The sequence below is a fragment of the Haliaeetus albicilla genome, chromosome 9 (assembly GCF_947461875.1).
Source record: "Haliaeetus albicilla chromosome 9, bHalAlb1.1, whole genome shotgun sequence".
In the NCBI taxonomy this organism is placed as follows: domain Eukaryota; kingdom Metazoa; phylum Chordata; class Aves; order Accipitriformes; family Accipitridae; genus Haliaeetus; species Haliaeetus albicilla.
Window position 1 is genome coordinate 29,238,509 of NC_091491.1, and position 23,045 is coordinate 29,261,553.

Sequence of the window (23,045 nt, forward strand, 5' to 3'; positions counted from 1 at the left end):
GAAACAGCTCAGTATTCTCATAGATCTCCTGGCATCATGCAGATGTACAGCATGCCTCAAACTCACTGAGGATTTACTCAATTATTAATTAAAATCTCATTTGATTATGATTCCCTCACATGCTGGAGAAAGCATCCAGTTTCATTGCAAACAGTTAATTTAGACTCTCTGAAGATGTTCCATCATTTAAAACAAAACCAGTAGTCCAAAGAAAGAAAACTATATCATTATTTATGGCATTACATTACAATTCAGATAGGATTAACTAACTCTGTTTCTATTCTCTTTAACGATATAATATGATGAAACATGCTGGCTGTGTTCATTATTGTTTGTTAAGGCAATTTATGCAGGGTACATCTTTGGTGTAGTTCCAGTGAATTTGACGCATCTTTGCCTCTGCAGCTCTCATTTTTCTCTGCTTTGGCTTAATGTAACTAGAAATGATAATTTTGTGGGTAGTCCCTGCTCAGTGAGCCACATGCTCATATTTATATCAGAAACAGGTCATACCTTCAAGGACTTAGCAACTGAAGTGTGCTAATTTCTATCTGTGGCTGGAATTAGCTGCTAGATACCCATTGTGTCTGTTTTTTATATAGGCCCTCAGAACTGAAAGCATCAAAGGGTCATTGCACAAGAATAAAGCAGCCCCATCAGATCTCACTTGCTTGATTCCTTATGTGGACTTCATTTGAGTTTCTGCAGTTAGTCAGGAAGCGTTTGATTCTGCTCCTGCCCTGCCCCACGGTGCCCCAGCACACATTGCACTGTGCTCTCCATGCTGCTCCACGGCATCTTGCTGGCCGCAGTCATACCAGTGAGGGGACTGAAGGAGACTCTGCTGACTTTCAGCCCTTATTGACTCATGGTGCTTCAGAAATTTCACTACCCATGCAGTAAGTGCTAGTAAGTAAACTATGTGGTCTAGCCCCAGTACGTTTAAATTAATATTTCCACACAATACAAACACTTGCTGCTTTTTATATTTTTGCGGCAAGTTATTTCTGTAAACTCTTTGGATGGATGGAAAGTACTTTTGAAAATGTGGAAAACATATAAAACTCCTCCCAATACCCTGCAGATTTTAACAGCCCACACATGGACCAACTTCATTTCATTGCTGGTGCCTGCAATGGAAAGCAGACTGCCAGCCCAGGCAGCCGGAGTCCAATCTCTCACAACAGTGTCACTGTTAAAGCCAGGGAAATCACCCCACAATCACCACAGTCAGAATGAAATCATCAGCCTGGTACTACAGCAGTTTCAGCAGTGGTATATATTGAAAGCAGAACACAAGTTTTCATTTTACAGACCCCAAAAAGCTTTTCAAAGTCTGTGCAGAGCTGGGGAGTCACTTCTAGACTTGTTAAACAGGCTTAATTTCTTGGTTCACCTTTACAATGTCCTTAAAAGCAGCCCATCCTACAGAGATCCACAGACAATTTGAGGAAAACTACTCAGCTAGAAGGAAAGATGAGGTGGCGTGTGGGAAGTGCAAAACAAGAGTCCCTGCTAGTTGGTGTTGGTGGAGTAGCAGGGATGTGGGGTGCCCAGCCTTATCACACATGTACCAGGCTTGCTGCTCCTGCTGGCCTCTTCACCTCGAAAAGCCACAGGGGCACACCACCTTTCTCTGGGAGTTATTGGGACACTCAGCTGGGGACCAAGTCCCCTTGAACAGCTGAGATCACTTAAGCTCTCTCAGCATGAACCAGAGACAGCTTCAGAAATGCCCTTCAGGAACAGTTACAGCCCCAGTGCTGGGGAGGGGACGGTCTGGTAAAATGCAATCCGCTCTCTTTACAGAGAGCTGCCCCCACGGCTGACGGGGCAGCAAGGCTCCTCAGGGACTGCCAGAAGGCTTCCTGGGACACAGGTACTCCACCACAGCATTTATTGTGCTGTAAGCGATCACAGACCCTGCTAGAAACAACCTGTAAACTTTCTTCTTACTAAGGAGCTACATTACATGGGCTCAGATCTGTTACACCGATCCCTCCAGCAGCACTTATGGAATAACTCTCCATAAAAGCAACCACTCAGCTAATTTCTGTTGCTTGTGCAAAAGCATACATGCAGATAGGATATTTCATCTCTATTTACACTTCAACTTCTTATTACTCTTCTCATTAGCTAGCATGTTATTGCCAGTACTTCAAGAAGCTGTCTATCCGGTGGTGATGTACCATTTGCAGGCAGAATGGTTCCCCTGGCAGTGCTGTATCAGGGGTTCAGCACACCAGCACCCCTGAACCCTCTGTGTCAAAGCAGCCTTCCACGAAGCTTTCTCTTGAAGCTCTCCTGTCACCTCATGCACCCATGATCCTTTAACTCTCTACTCTCCTGTCCTATCTGCATGTAGTACACCTTGCAGCTCACTGAAATAATAAAAATGCCATTAAAGTTTTTGAAGCGATCTGTATTGCCATTCCCAAACTCAGTGATCTCCCAGGACAGATGCTGTGCAGGCAGCCAAAGGAAAGCTTTCTTCAAGTTCTTGTACAAAGCACCTGAACATTGCTATGGAAGGATGCAAGTATTTCCTCTATAGCATCTCAGATAAGACTGCTGATAAGAAATACCAAAACTGCCTACCCTCATTACACCTGCCCTCTGGGAAACAGGCCGAAACAAACTTATTCCAGAGCAGCCATCAGACTCTAAGCCCTTTCAGTCACTACCAATTATCAATATTGCTTGACTAAATACTATATAGCAAGTTATTCAGGTTTACTAGCACACTCTTTCAAAATATGTGGGTTTGGGTTGGTTTTTCTTTTAATTCCACAGAGTGACTTTTTTTAAACAGTACCAATCTGAATGGAGGGTGGGAGGGGTCTAAATTAGCAATGGTTTTGTGTGCCCATTTACAGCTTTCCAGGTCAGACACACTTCACAACAGTACAGTAACACTAGAAAAGTCTCTGCCTCCACTGAGCAACACTTTTGGGCAGATAAGTAAAGTAACATATTCTCTCACAGTGGGGGAGGCAGCTAGATTGTTTGCCCTAATGAATTTTTCTGGCAATTTTACTATGCTAAATTACAGCAAGAAGTTCTCTACAATCTCACATTGCTTCTTCCAGCTATACAAAATGCTCACATACAGCCTCTGACACTTTTTCTGGCTCTTTAAGGCCACAGAATTATCATTAGGTTGGGGAACACTTATGAGGGGACATAGATGTTTTTAATGTAAACAGCCAACTCGCATGCTCCACAGCAGAACAGTGTATCTACACATTCCTTCCCCTTAGATTGGTTGTGAGATTTTTCTGCTTAACACCTAACACTGCTAGCATTTGGGGTACAGCTGCAAAAATAGCTCTGTTTCTGGCAGGCTGGTTGCATCATTCATAACTGCTGCAGCAAACCTCAGGGCTGCTGTTCTTAATTCAGGCTATAATGCATCTTCAGTGCTGGCCCTTTGTAGAGGAAGATGGAAGAGATACCTTTTCTCTACTTTCATCAGCAAAACGCAACTGGCAAAGTTTACACATTGCCTGCACTGTGCTGAGGAGGCAAAATTACCATGTAATGAAACTGATAAAGGGCAGACAGACTTGTCTGAGGCTGCAGTCCACGCAGCTGAGGAGCTGACAGCATGAAGACAGACATCTGTCCCGATCCCTGCCAGCCTGGGTCGGTCCGCAGGACGTGCTGGAGCGATCTGAACGTGCTCCATCCGTACCAGGCCTTAGCGCAGCGAAGCAGCGGCAAAGGCTGCGGGGTGCCCCACCCCACTGACGGCAGCGCAGCAGCTACCTTTGGACACACAAACCCACCAAGCAAGGGTCAGTGAGCAGGTATCGCTCTGCCAGAGCGGCAAGAAAGGGCTAAAGCAACCGGCCACGTTCATGGTTTTGTGTGTTGGACTTTGCTCCTAAAGCCCTGCTTTCAAAAGGCTCTCGCTTTACCAGTTGGATCCCATAGCCTGAGACAGCTGCAGTCAGTGCTCTGCAACCGCCTAGATTCGATTTTCTTCAAAATAAGTGCCATTGCTTTACCGCCTATGAGACTAAAAGCAGAATAGGAAAAAACATACATATGCAAGTGGTTATGCATAACTGTCTAAAGTTCTTAAGAGATTGCATGGAAAATAGACGTGGAAATTTCACAGATTTTCAGCATGACTCAGGGGGCATCCAAACAGTAAATGTGACTCATGGACTGCGTAGGCATGTACAGGTATGTGGGTAGGCTTCTGGAAGCCATATGGTTTCCTGCAGGAGCTGAATATCAGCACAAGTGGTGGTGGGGAGAAGAAATGTGACGTTTTATCACATAACAAGCTACTTAAGCACTGCCTGTCCAAGAATTGCTAATGGAGCAGAGCCTGGCGAGGGCTGGCTTCCATCAGCACTGCAGAATAGCGTGGCTCCTCTAAAGAATGGGATCTATTTACAGGAAACTCTTCGGAGCACAATGAAATTTAAGGGGGTGAGAGGCAATTATATTCCAAAATAATTTGGTTTTGTTGAAACTGGTCTTTGAAGAACTCTCTATAGGAGGCCACAGTCTGGCAGAAAAGGGACATCATGTGGGACCCTGGCAGTATTTGGGCTTTGTGAAAGCAGCTGGAAGCAATTTCATCTGAATTCTAATAATGTTTAAAAATGAACAGCCAAGCTTGGATCCAAAGCAAGACACCTACCCCATAGAGCCAAAGGAGTTGTACCTGCTTAGGCTCGTCTAAATGTGCTATGAAATACTGTAATTAAATATTCAGGTGAACTTATCCAGTCAAAGAACAGGCATGCTGCAGTTGTCAGGTCCTGGCACTAGACAGTGCACAGACCCACCGTCCGCTGAGGACAAGGGAAGTCTGAAAAGCTGCTATGCCACCAGGGAATTCAATACCACTCCCCACACCCCCCACCGACAAAGAGCCACAAGAATTTACAAGGTTGTTTTCCCTCAGGGGGAAGAAACAAGGAGGTAAAACCAAGACATGGATTTTGTGACTTTACATGAGTAGCATGAGCTAGGGCAGACACTTTTCAAAGGGCGACTACACATGATAAATATACACTGCCCCTTCCTATTTGACAGCTGCAGCCTGTCATTTATTTCCTGCAAGACAAAGTAAATCAAAGGAAAAGAGTGGATGTTTTTCTTCCATTATTCTTCCTACAGCAAGTTCTTCCCCTACTCCAAAGCCCATAAAGAAACTGAAAAAGAGGGGGTAAATAGCAGTTACACCTTATGGGAGTGAAACAGATTTTTTTAAGTTAGAAGTCAGTATCAATGCAACATAGCCTCTGGCGGACGTGGTGCATTTGCTCCTGCAGCTTCAGTCTCAAGTCTGACAGGAGCAGGAGACCAGTGAAGAAATCAGAATGGATTCATGTTTATTTTGTCAGCCAAAGGTATCTAAGGTCAGGAGACTTGCATTCTGCTTTGGGTTTGGATCTCATGGGTGCTGGGTGTCTGGAGATGGGACTGAGCTGATCTTACCCATGCTCACAGCAAACCTGATCTGCTGCAGAGCTGGGGTAATGCTTCCTCTGCACAGCACAAGTGTTACTTGGAGTCCCTCTCCAAAGAAAATTTCCACCAAAAATGGGACTCTCTGGCCCGAAATCATCAAAATCCTGGAGAAAGCCTGTGCAGTGCGATGCAAATGTCCTTTTGAGATCTGTACTTAAAAAGAGAATTACTCCGGGGCATTTGTCCTAGGGCACATGCTGTGATCTGTGGCTTTCACAGTGAAAGAGAACCCTGTTCTCACTACAGTGGAGACATCCACGAATAGCATAGATAGAGTTACTCTGCTTTTGGGGTAAGTGAGAATTTTGCTGATAAATACTTGTAGGTGAGGTAATAGCCTTCTGTCAGTGCTGCTCTTACATTATAGCAGAGTCAATGAAGGAAAAGAGACAACCATCTTGATCTAACAACACATGAGAACAACTGGAATGACAGAAATAAAACACTAGTCTCTGAGCTGTCAGAACATCTATGCTGATACGGGAACAGGCAAGAAGACAGCAGAGGGAGAGCAGGTTACAAAAACTGTGATCAACCATGAAAGTTCACTTCCAAAAGCCATTAGAAAAGTATGGACACTGAATAGTGAGCCCCATGTTCAGAAGCTGATTAGGGTGCTTGTCCACTACCTCCTGTTGGCCTCTGCAGGAGCAATGTTATCTGCTTTCAAACATATTGCTGGTACAATTTTAGCTGGAGTCTTTGAGTACAGTACTGCTCCATCTTTTAGTTAGTGGATGTAGAGAATATGGATTAGAGTCTTTTTCAGCTCCCTGGACAACTATGACACCTCAACACCTTGAAATTTCAGGATAGTTAAGGTAAAAATGGAAATATTTTCTCACCTTCCAGAAATCTGCCAGATCTACTTGGACAGGAGCTGTCTCACAGTGGGGGCAGGGAAGGCTGAGGGCAGTACTCATCTGCAGGAGTACTTGTGATGTGGGAGAGAGATGCTAGAGCTACCCCCACTTCCATGCGTGGAAGCACCCCTTGCCATGGGTACATAAATGAATGTCCTGCCCCAAAGAGGACTGCCTCCTGGCTGCCCTTCTAGGGCACATCAGAGGTGTCCTCAGTCATCCACCAGCTGAGCCAGTTTATATCCAGGACACTTCAGGCACACTGGCAAAAATGAAGCAGGCGATTACCAGCCATGTGTGAAGTGAGTACAAACTCCTGTGCAGGTCACACAGCCGGTTCACTTGTGGGTGATGCACTTCATGTTTCATTTGTAAAGGTTTGATCTTGCTAAGTCAAGAATAAGTCAAGCACTACTAAATAGACAAGCCCTGTAAGTCTTACATACCTTTTAGATGCTAATCTTTCCCCAGAATCAGCAAGTTAATTAAAATTAATTTAACATAATGAAGATGTCTCTGTAAGAGCTTGAGCATAACTGATCATGAAATAAACATAATCTAATTATATCTCACCGATTTTGCAATTATCAGCACAAGCAGCTGGCTGGTCAGCTGGGTCCCTGCCTTCATTGGAGGGGCAGAGCACTGAGCCCTGCTCCAGGGATGGCACATTCCCTCAGCAACAAGCCAGACAAGTTCCTTTGTCCCGGGGGTAAAGACCTCCTCCATCCAACATGGAGCTAATGGAGGGATTTCACTACAGCAGCACGGCCCAGGAAGGGCAGGACAGGAGGGGCAGAAGGGATCTCAAACCTTTTTAAAAGGAAACTCCACGCAAGTTTAATAGGTCCCTGGTTGGAGGCTCGGCTCCAGGGTGCATTTCTAGGTGCTCTTTCCATCGTGAGGAAAAGTGAGACAAATGCCAGGTTAGGGTAGAAAGGCAGTGGGCATGCTGGGATCCTCCCTGTGGGATCTGCAGGGAGTTCAGGCTTGCCTGCACCTCAGTGGTACCAGGAGCAGCCCCAGTAGCCACTCGTCCTCTGACCAGCGAGAGGTCAGCCTGGCACAGGGGTGGCAAGAGCCAAGTCTGCATGCAAAGATGGCAGGGCACAAAGCTGGTTTCTGTGAGACTGCATTAACTCCCGGCTATTCCCTTCTGCACTCCCAAGTGGTGCCTTTGGCGCAGGGGACAGAGCCCTGCAGACACCTCAAGCCCCACGTCTGTACAGAAAAAAGCTGTGTGAGTGTGTCTGTGCGAGGCATTGGCAGCTATGGCTTTGTGCTCTGTGAAAAGGATCAGAAGGGCCTGTGATGTGGGCTGAAGATTTCTCTTGCAACCCCTGTGGCAAGTTAATTGTTGTTGATTACAAACCCAGTGCAACCTTGTCAATTTGCAACACAGAACAACAGCAGCTATTTAAGAGAGCAGCCCTGCATCCAACTCCTCAAGCACAAAATTCTCACATTATTTAACAGCATGGTAGGAGGCTGTTTAGGAAACAAATAGCACGTAGATCTGGTAAGGGCCAGAAGGGATTGAGCAGCAGATAATAGCTACCTGATTAGTAACAGGAGGTGTTAACTCTATCACCTCTTTTGCAGTGGCAGCTTACTCTCATGAAGATCAGGTCTCTGCTGCACTAGGCAGTGCAGGCAGAAGAGTTGCTGTACAATGCCTTGATCTTGTGCTCTCTTTCTGCTCTTGTTGGTACCTGCCAAGGAGCCCACAGGGCCAGCTGAACCTCTGGGCTGTCTCACATCTGTTCTGCAGAAGCAGTCCTGTCCCTGTATGCTGGCAGGGCAAGGAGCAGAAAAGAAGCAACCTGCAAGGCAAAGTGACTTGACCAAGGTCACCTGGCAGATCAACAGCAGAGCCACACGCAAGGCTCCACTGAAATGAGTGGCTGTGGTCTGGGCATGGTGCCCTGAGCTCACCATGGGGCAGCCCGTTTGCAGCTGGACACAGAAGTTGCTAGCCTTTCTTTAAAACGGTCCGTCAGGGAACACCCTTCAAAATTCTTGCAGAAGAGAAAGAGCTGCAATTCCTCACTTAGAGCCTCTATTGGCCCTGCCAGAAGGACACAGAAGGGCAAGCTCCACCAAAGAAAGAGGCAGGAGACATACATTGTCTGTGTCCGGTACCCTGGACACATGTTCAGGCAAGCTCTATGGGACACTCTTTCACACCATCTCATGAATGAAGTAATTTGCTATTGCTAAGAGAAAAACCAACACATCTGTACATGATGCTTGACTTAATTTTCTTATTCTAACACAGCATCAAATAATTGCTTTATATAACACATATTAAAAAGTAGGGTTTGTAACAAATCCATGTTTTACATTACTTTCTTTCATTCAAATGTCACCACATTGCATATGCATCTCTGCAGTCTGCCTGCCTTCTCAGTAAGCTTATATTGCCTCTTCCCAGAGGAATGGGAGCAAGAGCAGCTCTACTGAGCTGCAGATTTCTTTGTGACTGTCCCTGATGGATGATGGTGACATAAGCTGGCTGTCTTGGGGATTTCACGTAAGCTGAAGCTTGGAAGGCTGAGCTACACAGAAGAAGCGTCAAAGCACACCCAGGAGCCCAAAATAGGAAGGAGAAGGAGGCGCGTGGACTGAAGTGGCTCAGAAGCACTAGATCTGGATAGCAGATTAAATATAAATTGCTGTGAATGGGGGTTAGTCTAAACCAGCTCCAGCAAGACAGGGATGAGATGTCCTGCAGCATACCACAGGCACAGAGAGCAGAGCGCTCCTAAGTAAAAATTCTCCCTCCAATCAAAGCAAGAAATCCCAAATCAAAACCTAGTTTTGCTAAAAGCTATCAGTACCAGAAATATTTTTGGGGCAAGTAGAAAAGATAAGTTTTGAAGTAGCAAAACACAGGCAACAGCAATCAGAAAGGAAAGAGAAGTGAGTACAGAGGGTCCCAATGCAGTCTGAAAGCACTGGTTGCTACCTCCTATGCTGTCAAAGGGATCTGGAGCTACATCCAGATCCAAACAAGGCTTGCACAGACTATTTGAAAATTATACAGTTTCAGTCTCAGTTACAGTCATGCTAACATTACTGCAGCCAGGAGTGAAGGTGTGTGGCTGCAGAGCCCCATTTAGGGAGGGATCGCCAGCCTGTGTGGGGAGTCAGACAGACTATTTGCAAGTCTTTTTCCTTATACACTCCTCAAAACACCTATGGCTAGTTCCTCCTTTCATGTAGCCAGGTAACAATGCAGACAAACAACCTACTGACTACACATTCTAGGTGACATGCAGAAAAACCATAGAAAAATACATGAAAATTCGTAGCTTTGACTTGCTAATACATCCTCACACAGTGTGAAGCTAGGGCAAGAGCATTCAGGTGTGTTTTACAGATGCTTGTGAAGAGGGCACAGATGTAATCACTGAACTGCAGTCGTCATGTTCAGGGATGACTGGCAGGTTTCAGGAAGAGGAAGTGTTCATCTTCCCTGATGAGCTGTATGCGAACAGCTATGAGAAATGCTGTCACTTCATTGCTAAATCCAAAACAACACATTCACCTTTAATCTAATGCATTTTAAAAAGCATTAGTCAGACTAGGCACATGACACTGGTTACCCCAGAAGGAAAGGTGAGCAAAGCTTAGAGTTTCGTAAGCAGTTTATAGGCTATATGTTATGCTCCAGTGCCTCCTCTAAGTAAAAACCCACAAAATCCTTCATCTCCAAGACCTTCGGGAGCAACAGAACCAAAAACCAGCTGCACAAGAAGCTGACAAGTTGCAAGGTCAGCACCCAGCACAGTGGTACTACAGTGTCTCCACGAAGCAGAGCAAATATCCCTGCAGGACGGTCCCACCACCAGCACAGGCACCAAGGCACTTTAATATCTTCCTTGCTGCCTCCTGTTTCTACATCAGCATGTGCTGCCTCCCAGACCTCCAGGACTATACATCTGTCCCTATTCCACCACAGGCACTCTGCACTGTGGTTCAATGTCCCTGAGATCAAGGGAATTTATACCTGGATGAGATCCTAAGTAACTAGGCAGAAATACATGGTCATGAAAGCATCGTAGAGAAAATAATCCTGGAAGGAACTGGGGGAGCACTCCCAGCAAGGAACCAGTTCCTGCCTGATGCCTCTGTTGGGGATGGCTGGACACAATTCCCTTTGCAGATCAACGTTATTCATATGTAAATCAAAAGCTGGTTCAAAGGCTTCTGTTGAATTCTTGATTCCCCCTGACTCCAGCTTTCAGTTTTCCCCTTTATGCCAACAGCTTAGTCAGAAGTCTTTTAAATCGCTGGAAACATCTCAATTATATAATTAACCAGAATGTGAATATCTGCAAGCTTCAACAAGGGAAGGCTTTGGCTGCCCAAGTTTGAGTGTATGGTTGAAGCTTGTATGCTATTAATTTTTAACTAAAGCTGATAGATAGGAAGCTAAAACCAGCCGTGGTCCTCTCTGCCAGTGCCTCCAAGGACATGGCAGCCACAAACATTGCACCATGCCTACATAATCACATGCACCCCATGGCTATGTGGGGAGGTTTGCATCCCCCTCTGTTAAGGGAAGGAATTGCACAGGAGGTGGCTTTTGCATCCTTATAGGCAACTTGGCAAGCCCCAAAAATGCTTTGTTCCCCAGGCCAGGCTTTGCAGGAGTGCCCCATCACCTGATCCGCGTGAATAAGCCTTTTCCTATTTAAGCTTCTTTCTCAGCTGATGGACCATGAACAACTGAGCCCTAAATGAAAGGGCAGGGCCAATGGAGGCAGGAGAGTGAAGGAGTTAAGCAGTCACCAGCCAAGGGCAGTGAACAGGAGAGCAGGGATTTATCTGCCTGGGAAGCAGCGACAAAGATGAGGACAGTTACGAAGGCAGCATAAGTGCAGAGACAGGAGACTGCAGTGCCACAAGATACACATAACCCTTGAGACAGACACATGGTGATGGTTGCTCCAGTATATAGTGTCAGTGTCAGAGCTTGTGAAAAGGGAATGGATAAAAATAAATTATTATCCATTTAGCACATATGAATTTAGACCAAACCTCTAAGAAAAATAGGTCTGATTCCAAATTTCCAATTCCAAAAGGCAAATTGATCTGCTACAGGAAATGAGAAGTCAGGCTGAGGAATTGAAGGACCAAAAAGTGGAAGCAAAGCGCCTAAACTGCTCCAAGATTTGTATCTCATGTAAAAAGGGGTAAGGTCTGGAGCACCACTGCAAGCCCAAGTCCCCACTCCACCACCTTAGAAGAGTAGTTGGAGCACACAGAGACTCCAACTGGAATGGAATAGGGAATAACAGCAAAGGTACCAATACATGGCAGGTCAAAAACATTTGGTTATCGCCTCTGGCAATCCTCAGTCCAAACTACACCTCACAGTAGGTATTAAACAAACTGAAAAGTTTAGTTAGCTATACAAGAAAAAGTAGATCAAAGAAAGGAGAAGGGAGCGTCTTTTTTACAGAGAAAATGGGATAAATACTAATCTCAGGATATCCCCAAGCTAAGTTAACTCTTTGCTTACTTTTCAATAGGAAAAAAATAATGCTGAACATGAGGTAAAAGACAAGATGGGTAATAGGATAAATATAATAAAGTAATTGGCCATTTTTTCAGCCCAGATAATGAGGAAAAAAGCAGTTTCACATAGTCAGCTGAGTGGCTGGCATACGAAGCTGCAGAAATAGCAGTATTTGAGCACGTCTGAGACATTACCGTATGACTAGGGAAACGCAAAACAATACCTGTACTTAAGAAGGGAGAAGTCATGAGGCAAGCTTGAGGCCCACTAGTCTAACTGCAGTAGAAAGCTAAGTCTTAAACCAAATTCTGAAATAGTACAAGATAGTGAAAAATACAACAACATTAAATGAGGAGTTTCCAAAGAGAAATTTTGTCAGACTTTGTTCTTTCTTCCTTTGAAAGCCAAAGGAAGCCCCTTAGAGCTCATCTCTTTGGACTTCAGAGAAGCAGCTGACGTGGCATCAAAGGGGGATTAGCAAATTTAAGATGCTTCTGCTAAAAGACAAGATACAAAGTAGGAAGGAACTGGCTACAAGGGAGGCAATGAAAAATCATGTCAACAGAGACAGGATGAGCCTGAAGAGGAATTAGTACCACAGGTCCTTCAGGGTCTGCCATTGAGTTTGATATTTCATTTGTGTCTCCAGCACAAGAAGTGAAGTTTGCTCTTGCCGCCTACATTCAAGAGAGCTGGATTAATTTCAACAGACACAAAAGAGGGTACCGCCAGGAAACCAGCCTGCTTCAGAAAGGACTAAATGTCTGGATAGTTCAGGCTGCAAAAAAGAAAAAACCCCAGAGGAGACCTCGTTCCTCTCTAAAACAGGCCAGGAAAGATGCACAAGGTAGGAAACAGTTATTTCAGCCACTGACAGCAGCGGTGCAGGCTGGCCAGGGTACACCAGGCACGCATCAGCAGCCCTCTCGCCACCGGGGCAGCGGGGACAAGCAGTCAAACTCATTTCTAGATCAAAAGGGATTCATTTGTGAAGAGCAGCACACAGGGCAGGGTGGTGGGTGCAGTTACACAGAGACACCCACACTAGCAAAGTCATCCCATTCCCTAGAAACACACCACTCCTCTCTCTCGCTGCCCATTTCTTTCTGCCAGCGTTTGGGCAGGGTTTTACCTCTAAGCGTGCCAAGGCGCTGTGCAAATTGGCCGGGGAGTACTTGCACGGCTGTAGTACCTGCAGCACTGCCAGGGAGAGGCTGGGAGCTGGCAGAGGTGCTCTGCTGCCCGGTGCTGCCAGGACAGACCCCTCGGTGACAGCGGGTGTCCTGGGAGCGGCTGCTCCCAAGTAATTCAGGAACATTTCTAGCAGCATTAGTCACCACCCTTGTCCTGACATATTCTGGGCTGCCTAGCCAAGTTAATGACACAGATGTTGCTTCACGGTGGTCAAATCTCTTGGCTCATAAAATAGTAGCTTGAGTTTCCTGCCTTTCATAAAAGTCAGGAGCCCTTCAGTATCCAGCTCATTCATGGATGATAAAAATCTCTTGGCACAGGCTCCTTCCTCACTTGTAGGTTAATTTCATTGTTCAGGCTCTGCAGAGCACTTAATACATCTCTCCCCTGTTAATCTCCAGCAAAGTTTTTGAGTGATGTGGCTGGGTATCAGCCAGGCACTGCCAGTTAAGTTGGAGGGGGGGTTCTTCACCAGTACATTCATTTTCTCTCCCATCTCCACAACCAGCAACACGCCGTAGAATTGCACAAACCCAGCCTGTCATTCTGCCCCTTGCATCTCTAATCTGCCTCATCCACCACCAAAGACATGTCCAGTGTCTTGTAGCACCAAGGAAGTTAATGACTTGTCCAGCAGGGTGGGAAGCAGCAAAGGGACCCAAAGGTGTAATGGCAGAGTGCAGGAGAGAGCAACAGCCATGCATCAGGGAAATGCTCCCAGAAACACCATGTCCCTGTAAGCACTAAAAGTGCCTGGGCCTTCTGGTTTTCCTCAGTGACTGCACACAGCAACGGTTAGAGCCAGACACACCTGATGCTGGCCTTCTGTTCTGCGAGATAATGGCACCACTCCAGTGAAGTCAGTACAGTTCAAAGAAATTAAGCAGCACAATTTTAATTAAAATTATAAACTAATGAACCAGGTTCCCAAGGGACATGGTAAAATATCCATTGCTGAGCTTTCACAGCGAGGCTAATTGCATAGCCAGAAAATTAACACTCCTTAGTCTGGAACAAACATGGGAACAGTGCAGAGATATCTGCATCTCCTTCAGAGACCAAACTTCCCAACAACTTTGCCCACCTAGTCATTCCCTCATGGCTTGCTGTGCCTACCTACCAGTTGCTTCCCATCGCTACTGAACTAATGTGGTCATACAGACTGTCCAGTCCTCATCCTAAAGCTGTATCCCCTTTGTAGCCATCTTCTTATCTCCATGAATCTGCAGAGCTCATTTAAACCTTTTGCTGCCTGCTAGTGGTGTAGTGTTTTGTGTCAGGCTGGTAACTGAAAAGCCTTTTACTATCATAATTTAGCCTTACATAGAAGTGTAGTTAGTCATGGATGTGCCTTTGCAATTCAGAATTACAGAATTAAGCCTAAAAAGCACAGTCCTACAAAGGACATTAATATGCAGAAAGGGGTTTGATCTACATGGGGCCATTTTGTGTGCCCCCTCATGGTCCTGTGTCTGTCCCTGCAGTGCCACAGCAACGGTGAGAGCAGGAGCATTCCCTTTGATTGTTGCTTCACCAGCACTAGTACTTTTAGAGGCTGAATATTATAATGCAGTGCTAAATAATAATTAAAAAATCAGCACCTCTGCTCTATTAGGCAGCTACAAGGACACCTAGCACTGCTCAACCAGTTTGGTGTTCATCAAGGTAGCACTGGGCTCTTGCACTGCTCCTGCAGCTGTGAGCTAGCAGTGTCTGGAGGTCAGCAACCTCTCTACAAAGCCTTGCTAATCATACTGGCACCACTGCCACACTCAGGAAGGACATCCAAGCTTTCCTCAGCCTTTCCTGGTGTTGCCCACACCAGGTCTCTTAGGTCTTGATTGTACAGGGCAGAAATGGAGAGGCTACGTTTGGTTTATGAAGCTGTTGAGGGATTATCCGCAGGGTCTGAGCAGCGGGTCATTTTGCCATTGCATTGGGGCAGCTCACTGTGGGCAGCTCTGGTCTCCAGACTGTGTGTGCCTGTAGGACTTGACCTTCAGTTATTCCCTGCCTCCAAGCTCTTCAGTCCAAGGAAGAGTCCCAAGCTGTGTCCCCCAAGGGCCCCAAGCTGACTATGCCTGTGATACTACATATAGCTTTAGCTCTCCCAGGCAAAAGAATGAAGTCACACTGAAATACACGGATTAATTCTGCTCCCAATCTATAAACCCAGCAATGTGGGACAAGTTTTGCACCTCCTGAGCCCTGTCTCTTGGTGATGGCCCAGTTCCTGCTGGTTAATGGTCTCCATCCCTTGTGGTCACAGTGAAACTGTCAAACAGCTCAGGCCTGGGGAAGCAACAGTTTTGGAAAGGACGCAGAAGTGATCAGAAGAACACAAGCTTCCACTGTGACACTACATCCAGACTTGACAAAGTGCTAGCTAGACAGCTAGGGAAGTATTGGAGCAGGGACATTGCTGTCCCAGACATTGCTGCAGAGCAGCACCCACCCTTCAGGAAGAAGAAATGAGCTCAGGAGTGCCAAAAAGCTTCAACAGGGAAAAATAACACAAATAAACTCGTGAGATACCACCTCTCTGCATTTCTGTAATGTACTTGCTGCAGCCTGTCATGGGACACAGGATGGAGGGTCCCATCTGCTCCAGCTGGGCTCCCTGGGGACAGGACACATGGGGCAGGGAAGATGAACATTACTGCAGTGACAGCAAACACCAGAAGCCAAAGTGAGCTGCCCCCTTCCTCAAATAGGCCTGAACCCTTCTCAGAACCCTAGGGGAGGGGGAAAAATGGAAAGTGCAGCATTGTTTCTAAACTGATGACAAGCTTTCTTTCACTTAGAGCAGCAGTTACATAAATGCTTCTTGGAAGAGAAACGTTGGCTTCTTTTTCAGGAGCCAGCAGGCAGATGCACATGCAGCATTTGGGGCAGAGGAAGGGTTTGTCCAGGGTAATCATGTTGCCCTGCAAGCACAGCAGCATTTTTCTGTTCTGCTGCCCAGCAATCCCTTACATCCCTTGTCTCACACTCAGCAGGAATGGCCTCAGGCAGAGGCCTCTGGAAACATCTGGGTAACAAACCGATATGTGTTTGTCCTTTTTGCTAAGGAAACACTCTTGCAAAGTAATAAAAATCCACTCCTCTATAGAGAAGTTCACTTTTATATTTATGTCTAGCCACTAGTACTTGTATTCACAGAACTGCACAGTACATCAAGGCACCTTTGTTCTTTTATTTGCCTTCTTGTGTGCTTACTCCAACAATGGTTATAACTCATTGCAGTGCCAGCTGAATTAATACCAAAATATTTGTACAGTGTCAAACTACTAAGTCCCCTGGAGAACCAGAAAAATATTCAAATAGGTGATTTCATCAAGTGACCTATTTCTCTAGAGAGAAGTTTTTAATAACTTTCCACATCACAAAAACAAGTTTTCATATGTAAATTCACATTAACAACTTCAATTCCTAGCCCAAATTCTCATTTTTATTTTTCTCTGAAGCAGCAATTCTTTGCCAAAAGTGTGACTCTACTCTGGTCTGTAGTACACGTGAGAAAGTAACAGGTAGAGAAACAGCTTTGATTTAAATCACCAGAGCTTCCTGATGTACTTCCTACTAGAAACACAAACCAAAAATGAGGACTTCATGAATGCATGCAATAGCTTTCCTATCAGCTGACTTTAAAAAACAGAACAGAAACATATTCGTTCAGTGGAATAAATGTTAATGTAGCACCTTGAAAGTCCACTTCTGTAAGCACATGGTAATAATATTTGAAACACGAGGCCCAGTTCTAGCCATAAAAAAAAGATTCAAACCCCAAAACCCCACAGAGCTGTTAAAGTTAACATGAGCTGAGGAGTTCATCACCTCTCAAAAGCAATGCTTTTAAAGACCACCAAGTGGGCATACAAAGCCAGCTCAGGAAACTCTGCAATTGGCGTATTCTCCAACCAGACAAATTTGAGTCAGCCCCTCAAGACCTGGCTTCACTCCATAGTCCAGCCTAACCTAGTCTTTTTCCACACCAAAACATCATCCCCAGATCCAAACATGGCTCTTCAGGGCCAACGGCAGCAGCACAGATTGTGCATCTGGTTCCTATAGCAATATCATTTGTTGCCTGTCAGCTTCACACCCCGGTCCCCCCCCCTCCATCTGACACTTCCAGGTTAGAGGAATTTCTTCTAAAGTAAAAGTACCTGTGAACAAGGGTGTCCTTTAGTGTAAGCCCAGAAACATCAGACCTGTTCTCTGGTAGCAAAGAGGTAGACACAGCTGTTCCAACAAAATGCCCTGCTTACCAGACCATCTTGCTCTTGGAATTTGGTCTGACCATCACATATTTTAAGATCGTTTTGCAGGTGACAAGCATTTTCTGAATTGCTGTAGGTAGTAGATAAAACATGCTTACTCAGCTGTTCCAAGCACAAAAGGTAGCTGCAGAATGATCCATTGTTAGAAATGTTCTCTGACATGGCTTTTTCATGGAAAAATGCCTTTATGTAATCCACAGTAAGGGCTTTTTTCCAATTTATCTGGTTTGTCCAAGCCATGGCCTATAGTATAGCCCTCTGGTTGAAAAATAAGGTCAGCAAAAATTAACATATCCAAAAAGTATATGAATTTTTTTCATATTGAAATTTGTTTGCTGCTGTACCTGTGCATATTTGTGCAGATACCAAGACACTCCTCCAGGTCATGATACACAGAGGAGCGATGCACTGGGATTTTTTAAAGTACCACCACAAAAATAAGCCTTTACTGGAGGTCAGGAGAGTTGCCCAGGATTAGGTTTGAACAGAATCCACAAAATAAGGCATTCTCCTGGGCTGCTAGTCAATGAACTTTATTTTTTGCAAGTTTTTCTTGTCTAAGGCAAATGCTGCCTGCAGAACACTCAGCAATGCCCTGGGCACAGCAGCAATTGTTGTGCTGATGGATGGACAGATCTTGCTGGTTGTCAATGCCTCTGGTCATGCAGCAGGTGAGGACAACCACTGGGTTATGGGCTGCTCTCTCCAGGTGCCCAGCACAACAGGGCTGCTTCCATCAGCTGTGGCAGGAGACTGATGTCAGAGAATATTTTGAGCCTGGCACCACGAATGGAGGTAATAACCAGTATCATCACGCAGGAGCTAGAATTAGGTAGAAAGAGAAGCTTTGTGTGGGTGGTGAGAGGAAAAAAAAAGGCAGATTAAGGAGACAAGGATCAGAATCTGCAAATCACGCAAAACCAGTTCTGTGTCAGGCAGGGGATAATTAACTTGCTCTTTTTTCCCAGACAAGCAGCACTGGTGTTGATTTAGAAACTCCCTGACACCAGGTGAAACTGGACACCCTTGAGGATGTTTTGCTTTGGACTGTCAGTGGGTTTAGTGCATAGTTCTGCCATTCACTGTGTATCAATATGGTACTCTAGAGATACGGTAGATGCTACCTCCATTGCATGTCCAAACCTGCTGGCAAAGACACAAGGCCTTGGTGAGGGTCAGTTCCTGGGGAAATGATTCAAGACAGTTCTAGGTGTCAGACATCAACCCCTATGACAGCCAGGAGAGGTCTCCTGTGAGTGTAAGCAGAAGAGGGAGTTACTCCCAAGAAAATTTTTAGTATAAAAGATTCAGTGGTATTTCTGTTACTTTATTCATTCCTTGCGTTTTTCTTCCTCACAAGGTTTTTGCACTATTACATTGGTGCAACCTTGAGGATGGGATCCAGGAAACAGACATGAAGGAGAGAAGATCAGGAGCAAATATCTGTCATAGCAAAGCACAAACAAAACCAGCCTGCTGGCAGGTGAGCTTCTCTTTCATGGATCAATATAGGCCTGTTATTTCTGTATTACGGCCAAGGGTTTCTTTCTGGTTGGAATGAGACATTTTCTGAAGCTGTAGTTATGTCCCATGTAAGAAAACTCTCAGTGCAGGCTGTAGTGTTATGCAAACCTTACCTGCTCTTCATGGGCTTGGCCATCAGCTAGCCACGATCAGGCTGCATTCATCTATTTCCTGCTAGCTACAGCACTGAGCATAGTTAGTTCTGTTCATCAAGCTGTAAAATAAAAGCTCAGTATCAAGAACCAGAAGACCCTGACCTACACCCTACAAGCATGACACACATCACCAGCATCAGACCCGAACACACACCGCTTCGCTGCCGCATGCAAACCCATCGTTCCCAGGCACTGAGCCTGTTCCCAGACCAGCACAACAAGAAAGCAGCAGCTGTTTGTTCTTTATACACTTTCAACATAAGAATCCCAGTTTCTGCAGTGCTTATCTTCAGGACACATGTGAGAAGTAGGTAAGTGTCCCAGGCATAAACAGAGGCACAAAAAGGATTAGAGGACTTGACTACCTGACCTCTGCAGAAGTCAACTGAACACAAAATCCAGGAGCCTTTACACTTTGTCCTCTGTGCTAAGAGCAGAGGTGGTGGAAAGACTCATTGCATGTTTTCACACATCAGAGAGGACAAAATCATCCTGCATTTAAAAAACCAAAGATATTCAAAGCCTGCTGTTTTGAGAAAGAAATTGTTCCAGCTCAGAAAAAAAGACACAGGCAGCTATTATTCTGTCTGTACAGGAGTTAATAACCCTGTGTCTGCAAACCATAACTTGAAAATCTTCCCTGTCATACAACTTGCCAGACCACAGCTGCATAAAGTAGAGAAAATCCGTTATAAGTGACCAGAGCCATTGGAAAACTGTGGAAATATTGCCTCAGGCTGCAAGGCCCTTTCCTGTGGAAAGAAAATTTTGCAATTGTCTATTAATACTGTTCCTTGCTGACAACTAGTGCTCATACATTCTGGATTTCATCAAAAAGGCTTACATATAGGCTGTTCAAAACTCTGAATGCAAATAGAGCAAATTTTCTTCCTCATTATTCCAATTTACCCATTTCTTCCCCTTCTCTCCTACCTCATGCATCAGACATTGAAGAGAATCACAACTCAAAAGCATGGGAATAATGAATGCACAGGAACAGGATGCCACATGGCACAGAGGCACCATCACTAGATTCTCCATGTAATAAGGGACACTGCTGGATTAGGGTATGTAGGAAGATGCTAGAGGAATGCTTTAAAACAATTTTTTCACCATTACATCAATACTTAGTATTATTCTTTAACCAAAGCAGCACTCCACATAAGTTTTTCGTAATATATTCTAAAGACATCAAGTGAGTGAGTGGAAATCTGTGACTGTCTGAATATTAGAGCTGCAAAATTCTACAAAAACCTGCAAAATTCAAGTCTATGCGCAGTGCTCTACTCCCCCCTCCCTCTGCCAGGCTGCTCCCTTCAGGGCTCTAACTCAGCATCCCCTCCAGTGAAAACTGCCCCTTTCCTGCCTCACAGCCCCATCTGTAATGAATTGTCACTCCCCAGGTCTCTGCTCCATTTGTGTGCTGACATTCATCAGCACACATTGCTTTTGAATGAGAATGAGCCAAGGCCTTTGAGCTGAATAATTCACATGCTGATTTTTGCAATTACTTTTTCTGAGCAATGTACAACTGCAAGCTAACAGATCTGCAAAAGCGTGGAAACAATTAAAGCTGCGGTTCAGGGTAAACTGAAAGCTGATAAAGGGGCCAGTTAAAGATTTAATATGGACAAAGGTTCTTCTAAAGCTTAAGGATGCTGGTTTGGGCCCCTCCATAGCATCTAGGAGAACACAAGCTCAGCTTGCTTATCACACCAACATCAGCCTTGTCATATAGTCCTCACTTTCCCACTCACTGGAGAGTTAATAACCTTCTCTAGGTTCAAACATCCACAGACCCTGCCAGGAAATTCTTTACTAAGCTGAAATTATATTGTTAAATTTTTCTGCCAAAACCAAGTTTGCCAGCAGTCCCCTTGCTGGGGCCCATCGGAAGAAGTGACACTTGCTCAAAGGGGTGTAAGCTAGAAGGGTCACAAAAAACTCAATCCCAGACTGCGAGCCCTCGAACAGAAGCAAGTAAAGACAACTCAGTGTATACAACTGATAAAGACACTTGCAGTCCTTTGGTACCCCACATCCACAGGACAATCACCATCCTGTTTTCTGGTTGCACACCTACCAGCAAATGTGCTGAGGAGCTCATGGGCACACATGGTAAACAATTGCCTTATGGTACATAATTCCCCTTCATTGTGACTGCAGTCAAAATAGATGTAGTTTTCCCATTGTGTTCATAAGTTATACAGCATTGAGGATATAAGCACCAATGGTTTTAATGAGAAGGTTTCTGGAAGCAGATTATAGTAGTCAATATAGGGAAGACACTGATCTCACAACTGGACTAATATAAGCAGAACTTTTGGGACATGACCAAATAGAAGAGAATTACAAAAGGTTTAAAAGAGAAGCATTATTTCCAGAGCATATCCTAGCCACTGTTTCAATGTGCTTTGCTTGTCAGCTCAGAGCAGGATTAAAGCAGCAGAGTGGGAAAAAGCAGCAGGGGACAGGAGCTAATGAGGGTCTGATTCACTGAGCTGGGAGGAGACGGGCAACCTGGAAATAGCAGGACATTTTGAAAGGTGAGAGCTGTAGCAAAGCCAGAAGTATCAGGAAACACAAGGGTCTTCACCAAGGCAGCAAAAAGAGCAAACCCAAAGTTATACAGAAGGCAACGCCCATGCCATCTCATAATGGTTGTAAGACAAGCCACCCACTACAGTATACCCCCCCAGACAGCTCTTGTGCTGCCATCAGGGACAGGTTCTCCTGCCTGCAGGACAGGATCTACAGCACTGCAGGAGTGTGGAGGCAGATGTGAAAAAGCATTTGACAGCAACAGATGTCAGTAAAATCTGAGTAAAGTTTCTGTTTTCACAAGTCTGTTGCAGCAACATAGCATAGATTAGCAGATTTCTTCAATTTGCCATTATTCTGAACCCCAGTTCTGTCCTCCAGCATGCTTGCTATCAGCCTAGCACACTCCACACCATCTCCTGTGAGCCAGACTTCTGATGGAGCCACAGTGGAGAACCAGACCTGGGGCAGTCGTCCCCGCTTGCTGGTACAGAGCAGTGCTCCACACCTGGGCAGCAGGAGCATTTGCAACATCTCAAAGCCTTCAAACACTTCAGCAAAAACCAGCTTTATACCTACCACTCATCAGAAGCTGAAGCACAAGTCCACATAGTGCAAAGAAATCAAGAGAGAAGACCTTGAGATCTTGATGAAGAGGGTTAAAAAGGGAACACTAACTAGTGTGGGCTGCCAAAGGGGCAAGCTCCCGCCCCAGTTCGGGAGCTGCCAGGACCAGCCTGGCTGCTACCCAGCAATCAACCATATCACAGCCCAGACCCCTTCCAACAGCTCCTCACCTATCTCCTCCCAGCAAACATCCACCCACAGACCTGCCCATGTTCAACTAGTTCACAGGTCGCAGTCAACCCATGCCCCGAGCCAGCTCCAGCACAGAGCAGGCTCACTGATGTCCTGCCATGCCCTACTCCCTGGGACAAGAGGGGAACCGCTTGCCTTCTCAGGCAAGGCAGGCTCCTGGCAAAACACCAGGAGCAGGGAAAAGTCAGAGTAACACGGATGCAAGGAAACCTCTTACACAGCAGAATCGCAGGCGGCTCCAGACCACAGGGGCGGTTTGCAGCACCAACAGCAGCCAAGCAGCTCTGTGCTGCACAGCCCAGGAAAAACTGAACCCAAAATAAAGAGGAAAACAGACTTGCTGGTAAGACAAGAAAAATCCACACAGCCACTTCCAGCTAGTGGGGGAGGGAGCCCTGTGAAGTTGCACAGCACAGGGCCAGATGGAGAGGTGGAGCAGTGGGCAGTGCTGGGCTTGCAGCAACAGTTAATCAGTAAATAACACTGGGATTTTTGGCCATGCAAACAAAGGAAAGCAAGGAAAGAAGTGAGGCTGTGCCACGCTGATGCTGGGGCAGAACTAGAGATCTTCCAGGTCCACAGGAAAGAAGCATTTTTAATTACTTTTCTCTAGGACAACAATGGTGGAAATAGGAAAAGGCACAGG

General features: G+C 45.5%; 1 long non-coding RNA gene across 2 annotated transcripts in view; it reads right to left on the bottom strand.

The window, feature by feature from the left end:
- LOC138686689 (uncharacterized) overlaps window positions 1-22,761 on the bottom strand; it is a 31,972-nt gene extending 9,211 nt beyond the window's left edge. For both annotated transcript variants that reach the window (XR_011325981.1, XR_011325980.1), the window contains exon 1: window positions 22,617-22,761. This is a non-coding gene — a long non-coding RNA (uncharacterized lncRNA). The remainder of the gene's footprint in view (window positions 1-22,616) is intronic.
- Between the last annotated feature and the right edge of the window lie 284 nt (window positions 22,762-23,045).